This window comes from Cryptomeria japonica, chromosome 9 (assembly GCF_030272615.1).
Source record: "Cryptomeria japonica chromosome 9, Sugi_1.0, whole genome shotgun sequence".
Classification (NCBI taxonomy): Eukaryota; Viridiplantae; Streptophyta; class Pinopsida; order Cupressales; family Cupressaceae; genus Cryptomeria; species Cryptomeria japonica.
In genome coordinates, this window is record NC_081413.1 from 526,122,107 (window position 1) to 526,134,754 (window position 12,648).

At 37.3% G+C, this 12,648-nt stretch overlaps 1 pseudogene; it reads right to left on the minus strand.

Moving 5' to 3' along the window:
* Positions 1-6,254: 6,254 nt before the first annotated feature.
* LOC131077121 (histidine--tRNA ligase, chloroplastic/mitochondrial-like) lies at positions 6,255-7,282 on the minus strand (annotated as a pseudogene).
* Positions 7,283-12,648: the final 5,366 nt, after the last annotated feature.

The following is a 12,648-nucleotide window of genomic DNA, read 5'->3' on the forward strand; positions in this document are numbered from 1 at the left end:
AATAACACCCTTATATGCATATATATCAAAAACATTAAATAGAGCTGACAATCCAACTTTCGAGGGTAGGTCTATTTTGTATGCTTGTTCCCACATCGTTTGAGGACCTTAAAAGGACCTATCTTCTTCATGTGCAACTTGGTGTACTTATACTTAGGGATTGTTTCTTTATTGAGATGGATCATTACCAAATAGCCTACTATAAATTGAACATCTCTCCTTTTGAGGTATGCTGCTTGCTTGTTCTTTTTAGAGGTATGAATCAGTTTATCTTTGACTTGTTGGTGTATATCATTCACGATGTCAGCAAAGTCATCTACCTGAGCACTTCTTCTATTAATATTCTTCACATCTCTAAGCTCAATAATACCCCCGGGATGTGTACCATACATAATTTGGAAAGGACTTAACCCTGTACTTCTATTCACAGAGTCATTATACGAAAATTATGCCTGTGGAAGAATGGTATCCCAAGTAGTGTGATGCTCCTTTTTCAAGAATCATAACAAGTTTCCAAGTGACCTATTTATTACCTCAGTCTACCCATCAGATTGAGGGTGATAAGTAGAAGAGAAACACAATTTAGTCCTCGAATTATGCCACAAAGTTCTCCAAAAGTGTCCTAAAAAACTTAGAATCCCAGTCCGAGATAATGCTCAAGGGTAACCCATGAAGTCTAACAATTTACTTGAAGAATAAACCTGCATTATTAGAACCATCATGTGTAACCTTGCATGGCAAAAATTGTGTCATCTTTGAAAACCTATCTACCACAATATAGACACTGTCATAACTTGATTTCGTCCTAGGAAGGACTAAGACAAAATCCATACTAATTGAATCCCAAGTTTTGGTAGGGATTGGTAAAGGAGTATAAAGTCCTACATTTGAGCTTGTACCTTTTGCCTTTTGACACACCACACATTCTAAAACAAATTTCCTCACATCTGTTTGCATTCTAGGTGAAAAATAAATCCTTCTAACCAACTCAAGTGTCTTATCAAGTCCAAAATGTCTTGACAAACTCCCACAATATTTTTCTTTGACAATATTCTCCCTCATTGATCAATTTGGAATACAAAGCTGACTACCCTTGAAACGTAAACCTTCTTGAAGCATATACTCTGAAAAATCAGTATAATACCTTTCATTCATATCTTGACAAACCTCATAAGCTTTCTTTAAATTTGCATCTTCTTGATACATGTCCTTCATAGCAGTGATTCCTGTAATACCCTAAAAATGGTCATCTAAACCATGAGCCCCTGATCTCGACAACGTCACCAAGGTCCTAACCAAAGGCAATTAAATCAATCTTGAGCACACAATTAATTCTTTAATCATCCAATGTCACATGGCAAAATCAATCACTCAATATTAATTAAATATTTATTTAATTAATAGATCATTCGAAGTAAATCATTTTAAACAATTATCTTATTTATTTTAATTGAAAATCCTAGCATATTTAATTAAATAAATCAATTTGCCATTAAATCATCAAAAAAAGGAATTAATTTAATTAAATAAATCAATTGAGCACAAATCTTCAAAAATGGAAATAAATCAAAAAAGGAATTAATTGACCAAAAATTGAGAAAAGAAATCAATTGGAAACAATCTTGAAAAACAAATTAAAAATTGATAAATAATCTCAAAGAAAGCAATTAAAACAATTAAATATCAGAATTGAATGAAATAGAGAATAAATCAGATTTTTCTGATTTTTATCTTATTTTTAATTCAATTTCCTTTAAAACTGATAAAAGCATCCAATCACATCAATTCACCTGGATTGTGCTTCCTCTTGGAAAATCTTGACCGCTCATCATCGTTTGATCTTAGCTGTTGGTTTCTTTCTGAATTTTCTATAAATTTAGGCTCATCTCATTCAAAAAGAGGATGGAGAATACATCGTTATTATACTGTTTTTGCTCTAGAATCATTGAGAACATTGCATATTAATTATTTCATATTGATTAAATCATTTAGCTTAATATTGCAAAATTCTTGTTAGATCAATATTGCATCCAACTAGCATTCATCATGCTCATATAGATTAAATCCTTTGTCTTCATGTTGTCTAGTCACTGGTATTGCTTATAATCTGAGAGCAATCTTATACTCGCATCTTTTAGAAGGAAATGGGTCGATTTGCTATGGTTTTAATATTCATGATTATATCTTTCTAACCATGCATGTAATGACTTTATTGAAGTGTTGTGCCTACAGATACAAGTCCACTTTTCACACACACAATTCCTATGCTTTCTAATTAAATCTCTTCGATTGCTAAGTTCCTCCTACTAAGGGCATTTGCAACTTTTTTGTCCACTTCCTTCTTATGCTTGATAGTGAATGTGAAATATTGAAGGTACTCCATCTATTTCATGTATCGCTGATTGAGTTTCTCCCGCCGGTTCAAAAAACTTAAAGCATGGTTGTTAGTGTAAACAACTAATTCCATCGGTAATAGATAATGCCTCCATTTCCTAAGAGATTGTACCAAGGCATACATCTCTAGATCGTAGGCTGAATATTTATGTTTTGCTTCATTTAATTTCTGATGGAAAAAGGCCATAGGCCTACCCTCCTTACTCAAGACTCCTATAGCTTTCTTAGATGCATGACATTCAATAGTGAATACCTTATGAAAATCAGGAAGGACTAAGATGAGATATTCTGCAATCTTTGTTTTCAAATATTCAAAAGACTTGTTGGCTTCATCATTCCAAGAAAATTGACACTTTCTTCCACCCTTAATGGTATCTATCATAGGAGCACTAACTCCACTGAAATTTATTATAAACATCCTATAAAAACTTGCTAAGCCATGTAAATGTTTTACCTCACTTGTAGATCTAGGTGTGGGCCAATTAAGGATTGCCTCCACCTTCGATGGGTCCATTCTCATATTACCTTTGGAAATAACAAATCCAAGAAACACAAATTCCTTCTGCAAGAAGACACACTTGTCCAAGTTGGCCTTCAACTGCTCCTCATGCAACCTTTTCAATACCAAATCCAAGTGCATCAGATGTTCATTTTTATCCTTACTGAAAATCAATATATCATCCAAGTATACTACCACAAAATGATTGATAAAGGGTTTAAGAACCTCATTAATTAGCCTCATAAAGGTACTAGGGGCATTGGAAATCCCAAATGGAATTACCATCTATTCAAACAAACCTTCATTTGTTTTAAATGTTGTTTTCCATTGGTCTCCATCTCTGATCCTAATTTGGTGATAGCGACTTTTCAAGTCTATTTTGGAGTAGTACTTGGACCCTCCCAGACAATCCATCAAATCGTCTATTCTCAACATTGGGAACCTATATCTGATTGTTATCATGTTGATAGCCCTAGAGTCAGTACACAACCACCATGCCCCTTCTTTCTTAGGAGCTAACACTGTCGGGACTACACATGGGCTTATACTCTTTTTAATGAAACCTTTCTCAAGTAACTCTTAGATCTATCTTCCAACTTGTGCATTTTGTTCAGGGGTCAATTTATAGGCTTCCTTGTTAGGTAGGGTAGCACCCAATATAAGGTCTATGCAATGAATAATCTCTCTTTGAGGTGGTAGAGTATCTATGGTACTATCTGCAACAATTCCCTTGTACTTATGTAGTAGGTCTTGAACCTCCTTAGGCCCTACTTTCCCTTTTGCCTCAGGGCTCTTAGATTACTTCTTAGGTTCATCCCTAGGCTTGACAGTTATGGAAAAATAAGGAGTAACATTCTCCTTCAAATCGCTCATGAATTATTTCTCATCTACCAACATTACACTAGACACAATGCGTTTGTCCTTACTGTCTCTGAGAGAGGGATCATAGTAAAATTCTCTGCATTTTTGGTGATGGTGTAGACATTTTTTCTACCCTCATGGCTAGCATCAACATCATATTTCCAAGGCCTACCAAGTAACAAATGACAAGCATCCATTTCTACCACATCACACAACACTCTATCCTGATATTCACCAATTAAAAAATCTACCCAAACTTGTTCACTAATCAACACTTGTTGTCCTTTATTCAACCAAGATACCTTATAGGGATAGGGATGAGGTATTCTTTTTGCAAATTAATCTTCGTAACTATTTCAATAGAAGCTATGTTATATGTGGATCCAGAATCTACAATGACCTTACAAACTTTACCTTGTACCTTGTAGGTGGTGTTGTTCACCAAAAGTGATAACCCAAGAACACCTGCAATTGATCTATGAAGTAGCCAATTCAATTTGTAAAGAACCTTAGGGCTTGGACAACATGACAAGGATATGAATCCTTCTACTCTTCAGGCTCTGCAAAACCTAGGTGGGTATACCTTTGATGCATTTAATCAGACTTCTTACACACAAGACTACATCAATCAAAAGCAAATGGATCTCAAAATGTTCAAAAACTAAGAGGTTACTGCAGATGGGCTAGATCCACTCTTGCAACTCAACATTTTTTGAATCATGAGATGGAGGGACACTTTGACATAACATAAAATATAAAAAGATATTCTGATTTTTGTATTTTTGAATGATGTTCTGACAACCCTTCAATGTTACAAAAGACCAGTGCTTTATCCAGGCCACAAAGTCATGCATAAAACTGGAAGAGAAATCTCAGATGCAAGTTCTTTTCAACATTAAATTTTCATGTATCAATGCCTTACATTAATACAATCCTCTACTATGTCACAAAAAAATACTTATATATATATATATATATATATCCAATATGCATTCAAAATTATTAATGCTGGGTTTTAGGATTTAAATCCTTCCTTGAAGAATACCCAAAAGACAAACATTACACTCTTAGAGGAATCTAAAAGAGACAACTCAAATTATCCTTGATAATATGAAATTATATAAATCTGAGTACATTTTCGAGACAATTTCATGGAAACTCACACATGCCTTGCATATGTGTGAACCTGCAAACTGAAACAAAACCTACAGTAAAGACAACACTGAAAACATAGAAGAACACATTGTCATTTGCACAAATAAAAAGATGCCATCATTGGAATCTACAATTTCAGATTTCTCCCTTGGAGAAAATCTCTCCAAAACTGGAACCCTTACAAATGAGAAGAATTGGGAATAAGGAGAGAGAAGAAAATCAAATCTGCAACTGAAAATTGCCAAGTATCTCCTCTCTAACTGAATTTCACTCCCATGGAAACTACTCTCGAAATATCCCACATTTGTCAAAATTAACTACCTGACTGGATTCCTCATTCTGAGAGCTTTCCGACGATATATAACACTTTATATTTTGAGCAAACATGAGACCCTAAGTGAATTAATCCTCAACATGTGCACATCATTTAAATTTTTGAATTTTAATATAGTTTAAACTATATCATTAATTTGCATTTAATGTTAATTTTTGCTCCTTTTGTGCCTGGCGCCTTGCCACGTGGTGGGACCTGATTGGCTGATGGGGTTGATTGGATGCCACCTGGTATGACACCTCATCACTCCACCATGTGTCCACTTGCTTGTCGTCCACCTAGGTGCCATGTCATTGCCACCTCACCTCCACTGGGTGCCATGTCATCGGGCCCTCCTACTGGACCGCTGACTGGACCTGCCACTTCATCGGGACCCGGACTGCAATCTTCCTTTCGCCATTTTACGGCCTTTATCCAGCGTGCATCTTCACTCAATGAAATCACGTGAGCCCTCGATCTTCATCAAACCTACATGTTCTTTAACCTTGCTCATTTTCGCCATTTCGTGTTTCGTTGTTTCACAGACCTTAACCGGCGAGCAACTTTCCTTCATGAAGCAACGCGGATCGTCCGATCTCCTGAAACATGCACGATCTTTACCTCTTTTCGCTGTTTCACAGGGTTTAACTCGCAGGCATCTTCAAGCTCCGAAATCATGCGCTTTGTTTGATCCTCTGCAACTTGCTCACTGGTTAAGCCGACCCTTCTCTGCAAAATTTGAATGTTTGCCTCAGGAAGTGTGCCTACATGGGGTCCACCTGGTCGCCGCTGAGTCACCTCCTCCATCACCTCAAGATCCACGCCCACGCGTGGGCCCACCTTGGGTGCCCAACGACACCGTCCATCAAAAGCCCAGAGGCTTTGACATTATAGATGTGTGTGGATTTGGTTATAAACATTAAAAAGCATCACTTCCTAGTGAATGTGGGATAATGTTATTTGCCTGCCACTATGTATTCTGAAACTTTTCTGAGTGTTCTTTAATGGCATTTTTCATTTTCCTTAAAAATTTCAATGCCTTTCCACCACACCATAGAGGGAGGATGATTGGAGGGCACGTGAGGGAGGCGGCTGCTGAAGACTATTCGCATTTGCTTGATTTTTTGCATTTGCTTTAATTTTTCTCTGCAGCTTGAGAACCCATTTTAGGCGTTTGTCCTCTAGAATAAGATCCACAACATTCCCTCTACTTCTTAAAGAGGAAGCCACCCTAGCAGCTGCTTACCTAAGCTCCTTGTCCAATGGAAAAACTATATCATCAATTTCCTGAGTAAGCACTGGGAGCAATTCTTTTTACTTTAGCAATTCTACTATGATAGCATTATCAAAACCAAAACCACATATAGGAATATCTTCACCACCAAATGTAGAGAGGAGCCGATCATACGACCCATCTCCACAAACTACCCTGAGTTTTCCATCTCTGTCAAATCCCTCAAATATAGTTCCAGTGTAATAGGCCAAGCCACAAATGACATATGCATCAAATTCAATCCAATCAACATAGCCATGATCATTTGCGAAAGAAAATAGTTGTTTCAGTTTCAGCAATTCCACCATCTGAACCAAGCAACTCTTCAAGTTTAATCAATGATAATGACAAAGCCTGAAGAAATTCTCTAACAACATAGAAGGGATTCCAACTTTTGCTAATTCCATTTCAATCTCTTCCATAGGAACTTTACCCATCTTGTCAACAATGACACAAATAGCTGCAAATAAATCTGTGGGTATAGAATAACGGTCCAAGAGTGCTTGAAGAATGTGACAATAGCAGAAAGGAGTTCCACTTCAGCCTCTATACCAGAGATTCCAATTATATCAACATTCTATCAGTAATGTTCTTGACGACATCCTCTGGTCATTCTTTCATAATGCCAACATTTGCATTTGTTTGGAAGTTCCATGATGCTTCTCCCACGCCAAAGACCCACAACAAACACCACCTCTTCAACGCCATTTGAACTAAGCTTGTCTACAAAAAGCTTTCCTTCCTTTATATGTAAACATTCATCAATTAATTTTTGGATCCAAACCATTTCCCTAATGCTTCAGAAGTCAAGGAACAGATTTGGTCCCATGCAAGCATAAGAAAAGGCTCCTCAATTGAAATTCCAACTTCTTCGATGCAGAACAGAGATGCTACACTGATAAATGTAGCTGGTACAACTATCCACTCACATTGGTCCCAAAGGATGATGGGAAGAGTGAGATGTCAGAGGACTATAAACCTTGATGTTAGATGAGTGTAAGATAGTGGAATTGGTGTTTCGATGAGACTTTGGCAAACAACAACACTCTCATTGAATTGAGATAAATGTGAATCAAAACTATGGCATTCATGATCATTCAAGTATAGTTGCCTCAAACCTTTGGACATAAACTAAATAATACAATGAGATGGATGTTGTGAACTGAGAACAATAGATATATCATTTTCTTGAAGGAACCTTTCTAAATCACATCGGATATCTAATCCATAAATAGCGTGGCACTTGAGAGCGTAGGGAAAAGCCATATTGTAGTCTAAGAGCCGGTGCTTGAGATGGGTATCATCGGAATGGAAAATCCTTGTATTGGCTTGCCTTGCAAAGTCCGTAACAAGCCCAATAGTTTCGGTGGTGATGAATTTTGATTACTTGCCACATCCCATTTCAAAATTGCACTGGTATTTGCATGTTTACCATGAACACGTAAAATGCTTTGGTTGTTTTGACTGCAAAAGGCATTCCCATTTTGCATTATCCTCTAGTGGGAAACATACAAGTATTCTACTCCATCCGCGGATGTCAACATTATTTTGGAAATGCTCATAGGGCCAAGTCGCCAATAAAATAACACTGCACAGGCATGAGCCAGGTCGGGCCCCAAAGCGGGTCCGACTAAAAAATAAATTGTTTTCATGCAACTAACCTTTGGAATGCTTCAAGAACCTTACCCATACCTCTGGAAATGATCGACATCGTTCTCGGATCATCGAACTGAATTTTGCGACCTTCAGGCGATTACGCCACATTTTCGCATTTAATCGCGAAGACGTATTTTTCAATTCGGTCAAAACGTCTTTCTGGAGCTCGCCATCTGATAGGCATGTACTCTAATATACAAGGAAAAACTCTACCAAATGGTTTCTCAAAATGAGTCCCGAGCGAAGAGATATTAATTGGCAAAAATGGCCAACTGGCTTTGTCGACACTGTGGACTTGATGAAGTCAATGTTCTGGCAACACATGATGCCTTTCTCAAAAATACCAAATGACCTCCGTAGGCCCTCAAATTTGAAACACATGTACCTTGAAGTACATACTAAATCTTTGAATTCTTAGTTTGACCAAAAGTCTGACAAGATGCAAATGGCGCGCTCATAAAAATGGCTACATTAACTGATACGACACTGAAAGTACAGATAACTGAAAACGATGGCTAAATGAACCTTTTGGAAAACCGATCAAACGGATTATCAGAGGCTTGAAACTTGAAACATAGCTCATCATTTATATCAACATTAGCCCAGAACAAACATTTTGACATGACTCTCACTAAGGAAACTTTTACACTTATGTGAAACAGGGCTCCGACTAGCTGTCAAAACGGGGACTAGTCAAACCACACAAACTACAAATGGATTTGGCTTCAAAAACTGAGCAAATGGATTCTTCAAGGCTTGAAATTTTGGAGGCTAACTCACATTTATGCATAGAATTGAATCCATTTTGAAATTATCCATGATGATCAATAGGGAAAAAGATGTAATCGCTCAAAGTAGGCTACTCAATAAAATCTGCATTTGTGCCTAAAATGCACTTTCAGCTCACCCCTCGAAATGGGTATCTGATAAACTTCTCCAAACTGAATTCTGAAAGTTGCACATCACTGCATAGGCTGAATGAAAGGTGTAGGACATGAATCCCGAGCCTTACCCTCTGAAAATCAATTGACTCCATTTACCCTCTCGCAACCTAGGCCATTCGAACTGACTCATTTAGGTACTTTTCTGACATGCAGAGCAAAATTTTGAAATGGGCCTATAAACCAGGGAAAACTTTAAGAAACCCCTCCCTTGGACAAGGTGTAAAAACCTGGCGAAAGTTGTATAATTCCGAAGAAAATTTTAATTTTACTGGCGAATTTTTGCAGTTTATGAAGAAAAATAATAATCTCTATTGGCGAATTAGCCATGATCGCTCAAAGTTTGTGAAAAATCCTGGCGAATTCTACTATTTTTAAAACCCAAAAAATAATTGCATGGGTGAATTGTAATGTTTATAAAACTAGAAAAATATTTGCATTGGCGATTTCAACCTATTTTCAAACCATAAAAATAAAATATTGGCGATTTCAAGCTATTTTCAAACCATTAAAAAAAAATATTGACGATTTCAAGCTATTTTCAAATCATAAAAATAAAATATTGGCAATTTCAAGCTATTTTCAAACCATAAAAAAAAATATTGGCGATTTCAAGATATTAACTTTAAGTAATTAAAACACGTGGCACACAATTGTCAACTCTCTGAACTGGGGGAAACTGAATTGGCAGTCACCAATTCTCGACCACAAATGTTAAGTCCTCGTCACCGCAGTGACTTGGAGATAGTGGTAACTTTAACCCTTGTCACGTACTCGCCAACATAAAATTGTTTATCTCTTAACCGCTAGCACTCCACTCGCAAGCTCGCGGCTTGATCAGGTCTTTAGGCATTTAACTTCGCGAGTTGGCGATAACCATTAAACCTAGCCACAAACTGTCTAGTCGCTAGCTCATGACCTAAAAATGCTAACAGTAAAAAAACATGGGAGCTAGCGACAACTGTATGAAATGAGTTACTCGCTAACTCTCGTGGCTATAATGTATGACATCAGACCAACTCGAGACCTCGCGACCAAAGCAATTTCACTAACAATCTCCAGATCGGTAACATAAAACACTAACACCCAAAAAGCTAGAGACCTCGCGATGTAAACCCTTGCGATCCCGTGACAACAAGACACTTAATCGCCATCGCATACTCGCAACACTTTTCAACTTAAGACTTACAAACCCACGAGCATGTGATGACCATTAAATCAGACCAAAACTTACTTGTCACCAAACCGCAACTTAAAATGCTAAACAACTTCAAAACCTGCGAGCAAGCGACGAAACCAATTAAGCTGCGATACCAACTACATCACATGATCGTAAATTAAAATGACTTAACCATGAACACCTCGGAACCATGCGACAACATAAAATCACACCCAGTCGCAACCTCGCAACATAAAATGGTCAAGTGCAAAACATCTTGCGAGGTAGCGACAACTAAAATCTCCCAGTACTCGCAAGCTCGCAACTTAAACTGACTTGATGATAAAGGACCTATGAGGTAGCGATAACCATAAAATCCGAAAATTGTTTATCGATGTCTTATGTTAATTACCGTCATAAACAAGCACGAGCAGTGGCACGCAGACCATTAATGACTTAGTACTTACTAGCTAACTCTCGTGGCTATAATGCATGGCATCAAACCAATTCAAGACCTCGTGACCAAAGAGGTTTCATTAACAATCTCCACCTCACTAAAATAAAGTGCTAACACTAAAAAAACTAGAGACCTCGCGATTTAAACCCAAACCAACACTCGCTAACTCGCCACTTAAATTGTTAAACATGAAATTTATTTGCGAGTTAGAGATGAAACATTAAACATGTCTGACCAACCATTTGACCACACTTGACGTTGACATGGACAAATAAAGAGAGGACAACTTATATTTTCAATGCACGACAACTTTGGTTTACTAGCCAACTAAGACAAAAAACAAACACAAAACCCTAATCGCCATGAACATCATTTTAAGCATTTAATGTAGAACAATAGAAAGGTTCTAGCAGTAACAGTTATGCAATATGAATAATTTTATGGATCCCGTGACACAAATTGTTGCATTTCATGTTCAACATAATGTGGAACCAAATACCAATTTACTAATAATTCAATTGTTTAGTAATAATTCAAATTCACAATTTAAAATATGAAATAAGTATCCGTTCTACTTCTGATTGACAAATTCAAGGAATACAATATCAAAAATCATCAATGACAACTACAGTATTGCAATTTTGCAAATTGAAATTGTAATATGACTCAAGAATTGTAGTATAATTATAAATACCTATAAACTGACTGCTAATTCACTTCAGCGACTCATTCCGACTGTCCGAGGCTTCTATATCCCAAATGGACTCAAGATTCAAAAATTGACTAGTACTAACAGGTTCATCTTCATTTTGAGTCGGGTATTCAAAAATGTCTTCATCTTTATGCCGACTCTGAGTCTGCGATCCATCATATTCATTTGTCTCAGCACTAGCACTAGTAGTAGCACCACCAGCTTTTAAAGTGTTGCACACCCCTCATCTTTCACACATGGAATTCCAGATTGCCAGTGCCCTATCATATGGAAAATCTCTAATATTATACTGGGTTACAAACAACCTCAAGCAAGTTTAAAAATTCTTGTCTAATTTGTTTTAGGAATGAATGCCCGGGCCTGTGTTGTAGGATTGTAACTCTGACCCTCTGCCCTATAATGAACTTCGACTTTCCAACTCAATTTGCAGAATACGAGTCAAGAATCGAGAGCTCCCAATTTAATAATCAAACACAAACAAATTGTAAGAAAGAGTGTAAGAAATAGTGCATTTATAGCAATCCATGATTGCATTTTTGGTGAATTGCGTGAGGCTCGGGTGTTGCAATTGCCAATAAACATTTAATTTAATTGCATTTTTGGTGAATTGCGTGGGTGTGCAATGAACATTTAATTTAAGCGGGGCAAAATGGGTCCTCGAATGCTTATAATGTTTTAATTGATATTGGCGAATTTGGCCGACGCATGCAATGAACATTTAATTTACCATTGGCGAATTAGGTCCTGGGTACGTGGTCGTTTTACTATTGCTGGCAAATAGCGGAGGTGATCTAATACCCATGTCCGAGTGATTCCAGGTGAATATTACAGGCATGCATGTCGACGGTGTGTGGTCAATGGCGAAACTAGATTACAAATATTTGCATTGTTCTTCAAATTCTGGGCGATTTGACCACGATTGTGCCCCTCACTATTCACGCAGAATTCGCCAATTGGCGAAGATTAGCCACTAAAAAACTCTTTGCTATAAAATTTGACTCAAATTTAATGAGTCCCAATAGGTGGTTCTTAAAAGAGACTTCCTCTGAGGTGGTTCTTTCTTGATTGGTTCCTTCAAGACAGTCATTTTTATCATCAAGAGCTCTCCTACTCTAGGTCTGCAGACTTTGAAGTTGATGTATGGTAGGAGGTCATGCTTTGATTGTCTTCCTCTTGAATCAAATGAGCTCTCCTTTCACCTCCTTGACCACCATTTCCTTGCTTCTCT